The 6,178-nt window shown below is 36.8% G+C and overlaps 1 pseudogene; it reads left to right on the top strand.

Annotated features, from left to right (window-relative positions):
- Positions 1-3,147: 3,147 nt before the first annotated feature.
- LOC149244588 (small ribosomal subunit protein uS5y/uS5u/uS5v pseudogene) lies at positions 3,148-3,675 on the top strand (annotated as a pseudogene).
- Positions 3,676-6,178: the final 2,503 nt, after the last annotated feature.

Below are 6,178 nucleotides of genomic sequence, written 5' to 3'. Positions count from 1 at the left end.
GACCCTGATGTGTAAGAATGTCACGTCCTCAAAAAATAATAAAAATAATTTTCGAAAATGTCGGCCAATCTTAAATTATATATAACTTTTTAATCTTATTAATGGACTAAGATTAGTTATTAAAATATAACTATGTATTTGAATGGATAGTAAATTATCCCATGATTTTAATAGTTCCTTTATCATATATGTGAATTTGAATGGATCATAAATTTACCTTTAACAGAAAAAATTACCACATTCAAATTCCAATTTGAGTAAAATTTTAAACATTTTTACTCTTACTAAAGCAAATGTCATTTTTTAAATCAAAGGAAAAAGGTTAATTCAACACAAAGAATCGAAAATCTTCTCCAAAATCTTTTAATATTTCTTTTAACTAAACAATTGTAAAATGAATCTTTAAAAGGAAAAGCCATATCCTAGGGCTATATCAAAATATTTAAAGACATAAATGTTTCCATATCAAAGTTGTAATATTTGAAAATATTAATTTTATGTAGTTTTATTATAAATTTTGTTATCATGCCATGCAAAAAACATCATTAAATCTAATATTGATATTATAATATTAATATTATATTTAATATTAATATTAATACATTATAATATTAGTATTATTGAATTTAATAACTTTGGATTAATGCAATATTAAATTTAATATAATATTCAATTTGTTATATTATAATATATATTAATATATCATGAGATATATTAACTCTAGATATATATGGAGGGAAGAACAAAGACATAGAGTGATAGAGGTGGAGAGTTAGGGGGAGTGACAAGGGAGAGGAGGAGATATAATGAAGGAGAGGGAAGAGAAGGAATGAAGAGAGAGAGAAAGAGAGGAGTGAGAGAGGGAGAGAAGGGTAAGAGAGAGAGAGGGGGAGGGAAGGGGAGGAATGAAGAGAGAGAGAGAAAAATATGAGTGAGAGAGGGAGAGAAGGGTAAGAGAGAGAGGGGGAGACACAAAGATGGAGGGGGGAGATAGTGACGAGGTTGGAGGGAAGATATAGAGGGGGAGAGAGAGCGGGCGGAGAGAGATAGTGACAAGGTTAGAAGGTAGAGAGAGGGGGGGTGTTAAGAAGAAAGACATTGAGAGATAAAAGTGGAGAGAGAGAGGGAGTGACAAAGGAGAGATGGAGAGAAAGAATGTATGTTTTAGGTTGATATAGAGAGACAAATAAGGAGAGATGGGAGGAAGGGGGGGAGAAGGAAAGAGGAGAGAGGGAGGGAGATAGTGACAGAATTGGAAGGCAAAGAGAGAGGTGGGGGGAGATAAAGTGAGGTGGGAGAGAAAGGGGCGGAGAGGAAGGAAGAGAGAAAGGACATGACAAATAGGAGAGAGGGAGGGAGAGGGAGGTAGTTGGAGGGGGGAGAGAGGTAGGTAAGAGGAAATACATAAAGAGAGAAAAGTGGAGAGAGAGAGGGGGAGTGATAAGGAAGAGAGAGAGAGGGATAGAGGAGAGTAGGAGGGAACATAAATATAATGGGGAGAGAGGGAGAGGGAGAGGGAGAGGGAGGGAGAGATAGATATATATGGAGAAAGAGTGGGTATGCTTTGCAGGTGATATAGAGAGACAAAGCAGAGGTAGAGGGAGATAGAGATATAGATGGGAGGTGAAGAGAGGGAAGAAGAGAGACATAGAGAGAGGGAGGGAGGGAGCGTGGAGGAGATAGATATATAGGGAGAGAGAGTGTGTGTGTTTGGGGGGCTGAGATGGAGAGACAAAGAAGGAGAGATGAAGGGAGATATAGATATAGATGGAGGGGGGAGAGAGGGAAGACAATTTCTTACACGAGATGCATTGATTTCAGTGTAGATGATGATTTACAATCCTATTTGATTGCTTGCACTATATGCATTGATTTCATTGTAGATGTTGACTTCTAATTATATTGGATTGTTTGCACTAGAGGCATTGGTTTCAGTGTAGATGTTTATTTATAATACTATTTTTTTGCTTTCTCTAGATGCATTGATTTAATTGTAGATGGTGATTTCTAATCCTATTTGAATGCTCGCACTAGATGCATTGATTTCAGTGTAGATTTTGATTTCTAATTATATTTGATTGCTTGCACTATATGCATTGATTTGAGTGTAGATGTTGATTTCTAATCTTATTTGATTTCTTGCATTAGATGCATTAATTTTAGTGTAGATGTTTTTTTCTAATCCTATTTGTTTGCTTGCATTAGATGAATTGGATGTTGTTAATCTTGAGACTGTAAATTATTAAAAGAAATCAAGATTAGATGGAGGGGAGAGAGAGGGAAGAATATTTATTGCACTAGATGCATTCACTTCAGTGTAGATAATGTTTTCTTATAATTCTATTCAATTTATTGCTCTAGATGCATTGATTTCAGTGTAGATGTTGATTTCTAATCCTATTTAATTGTTTGCTCTAGATGCATTGATTTCAGTGTAGATGTTTATTTCTAATCCTTTTTTATTACTTGCACTAGATGCATTTATTTTAGTGTAGATTTGGATTTCTAATCCTATTTGATTTCTTTAACTAGATGCATTGGTTTTAGTGTAGATGTTGATTGCTAATTTCATTTGAGCGCTTGCATTAGATGCATTGATTTCAGTGTAGATGTTGTTTTCTAGTCTTATTTGATTGCTTGCATTAGATGCATTAGATGTCGTTAATATTAACGTTGTAGATTATTAAGAAAAAATATTTTCAAGATATATAGTAATACCTAAAAGGACACTGTTAAGAATTAATTAGCTGTCAAAAGTTGTGATATCTAGAATTAAAATGAAATAGATGTGCAGAATCAATCCTCTTGCAAAGTGAAAATTAATCCTTGATAAGATCGTCTCCCTTCTACATCACCAACTAATTACTAATAGACAATTACATATATTCAAAATTACTAATAGATAATTGCATATAATAATGTATTCATAATACTTATGAGAGGAACATATATATTCATAAACATTCAACACAACTCAAAATATTCTTGAAGGAGATGTGTTTGGAGAAACAAATAATGTAAATATTTTATAATTCTAGCCACTCATTAAAAAAAATCAAAAATACATTATTTCTTGACTTTCCTGAATAAACTATAGATAAGGGTAAACCGAGTTCTGTGTTGGTTGTTCTTTGAGGGATTCAAACCATGTCTGAGGGGAAGGGATCCAAAAAGGTTAAGTGGTTTGATTTGACTAAGGGTTATGGTTTCATAACCCCTGATGATGGCAGCGAGGACCTGTTTGTGCATCAAACTTCGATTCACTCCAATGGGTTTCGATCGTTGGCCAAGGGAGAGGCCATCGAGGACCCGATCGAGCATGAGAATGGCAGAAGAACCAAGGCCCTAGATGTTACAAGGCCTGATGGAGCCTTCGTCCAGGGTAATAGTGAAGGAGGCGGCAGTGGAGGCCAAGGAGGCAATAGAGGCGTCGAGCTTGGTGTTGAGTGCAGCAAAGAGGTGGCCACGGCCAGCCGCAGAGCCATTATTTTGGCCAAGTTTTCAGTTATTCCCGTGAGGAGGGGTTATTGGGGTAACAAGATCAGGAAACCCCACATCATACCTATCAAGGTCACAGGTAAATGTGGCTCCAGAACAGTCAGAATGGTGCCCGCCCCCAGAGATGTTGGGATCGTGGCTGCCCGCGTGCCTAAGAAGGTTTTGCAGTTTGCTTGAAACGAAGATGTATTCACCTCCTCGCGAGGGTCGACCAAAACTCTTAGAAATTCTATCAAGGCCGTCAAGACGCTAGAGGAGTACCCACAGACTACAATGCTTTATGGAGACATTGAAGCTACACGGTCCTGCACGACCCAGAGGACAACAGAACCCCCTTCCTTGGTAACTTCTAATCGCTTTCAAATTTTTATTAAAACCCCTTCGGGGAAGTCTTCCTTGATTTGGGTCCTTGCAACAGACTATGTTATGAACCTGAAGAATATCATTGCCAAACAAATTGGCTACCCGGTTGGACTACAACATCTGTTGTATGGGGGAAGAACCCTACAGGATCTCAGATCCATTTTGGATTACAACATTATGTCAGAATCTACTATAACACTCAACCTGAGGCTACAAGGTGGTGCAACAACTTTCAGTTCAACAAAAGAAACAGAAGGAGGTAGTGGGACAAGCACAAAAACAAAAAACAACACAGATTATCAAAAGCACAAAAATGGAGGAATATCCTTTAAGAACGTCTTACAAGGGGGAAAAACTCCTACAGTGGTCCCAAAGCAAGCTGGAACAGAACTTAGTCCATACATTGTGGAGCAGCTGAATTATATCCAAGAACTAAATATAGATATACCAGAAACCGATGAGGCATGTAATAATTTTGAATCACACGCCATCATTTGTCGATTCAACTATTTCTGGCCAAAACCTTTTGAACTTTTCCATTGGATATTCACAAACTGGACTCTACACTGTGAGATCCACCTCTATTCTAAGGGGTTTTTCATTGTTAAATTCCATACAACAGAGATAAGAGACATTGTGCTACAGGAGGGACCATGGTTTTGGGGATCTACGGGCCTCTTCATCACACCATGGTTTCCGGAATTCGATGTCAATACTATGGTTGTTTCCAGGATGCCAGTTTGGGTCCGTCTGCACAACCTCCCATTGCACTTCTGGGACCATCAGGTCCTTGCTGGTATAGGAAACACCATTGGCAGATATATTAAAATGGACACACAAAGAGTGGAGGAAAGATTTTTTACATTCACATGCATCTGTGTGGAAGTAGATCTCAGTAAAGGCTTACCGGACCGCATACAGCTGAAGCATAAACAATGAAGCTGGACATAGACACTAGACTATGAAAACACAACAATTAGGTGCAGAATATGCCGGAAAACAGGACATCTACAAAATACATGTCCTGAAGACAAAAAAGACATCCGAAGAAAGAAGAAAACAGGGAAACAACACAAGGGTTGGAAATTTCCCCCACTAGATCCTGAAGAGGAGGAGTTTGAAATGGAAGAGCCCATACCAAATGAGAACAATCAAATAGACAAAGAAGCAGAAATCCAGGAGACACCTCCACAAGGACCTATGGAATCACAACTGGAAAAGATTCCAGATACAATGGAAAACAGTGGAACCAAAAGACTACACACATCAGACACCTCTGATTCTAACAAGGAAAATCCTCGATCAGGCGCTGAAAATCCACTTCAACTTGTGTCCACGATGCCGTCTCAAGGGGAGTGGCGCAAGGTCGAGAAGAAAAAGGGGAGGAAAACATGATTTTCTCCCCATATGTACATTAAAATTTTTATCGAACCCCTGATCTGAGGTCATTTGACTTGCAGATGAAATGCGACTCAGCATATACAAAATGTAATTTTGTTTTCATTAATAAAATTACGACTTTTCTTATGGGAAAAAAAAACTATAGATAAAAAATCATTAAAATATTCTTGAAGGAAATAATTATTTCAAACATTAGCAAAGAAAAAAATTATTTCAAGAGTAATCTTTATGCAATAAATTATTAAAACTAATCTTCAAGATATATTTAGTAATACTTGGAGGGACACTATTGAGAATTAATTAGTTGTCAGAAGTTGTGATACATAAAATTAAATGAAATAGATGTGAAATATCAATCCTCCTACAAACTATTGACAATATTGTATCCATTCTTCATCACCAACTAATTACTAATAGAAAATTACATACACATATAAAAATATAACACAGAAACTGTAACATTCAAAAACATTATCATCCAAATCCAAACACATAAACACACAAACCACTCAAAGCATCCAAACAAAGATGTAAAAACCATTCAAGGCAAGCAACACAGACTAAATTAAAGAACATAATGATATGGTCATGCCAAGCAAAGAAAAAATAATGTGAATTTTGAATTTAATCTCAAACATATACATAATAATGATAACCTAAAAATGTGACATTGTTGCCCTCAACTGGAACCAGCTTAGATCCATCTAACACCAGATCTATCATGTGCTAAGAGGGATCAAATACCTCGAGGTGCAAACCTTTCCTCAAGTTCTACACTCCAAAAAGAATGTTTGCATCTCGAGGGATTTGATCCCTCTTGGCGCATGATAGATCCGATGTATGATGGATCTAAGCCAGTTATAGTTATCTATGGTAGATTATGACTGATCATGGTTGTTCATATTTGATCATGGTT

This window comes from Pinus tabuliformis, chromosome 8 (genome assembly GCF_031772625.1).
Source record: "Pinus tabuliformis cultivar Carrire ecotype Pingquan chromosome 8, CPIR1, whole genome shotgun sequence".
Classification (NCBI taxonomy): domain Eukaryota; kingdom Viridiplantae; phylum Streptophyta; class Pinopsida; order Pinales; family Pinaceae; genus Pinus; species Pinus tabuliformis.
Note: the sequence above shows the minus strand (reverse complement) of the source record. Positions and strands in the feature narration are given on the sequence as shown.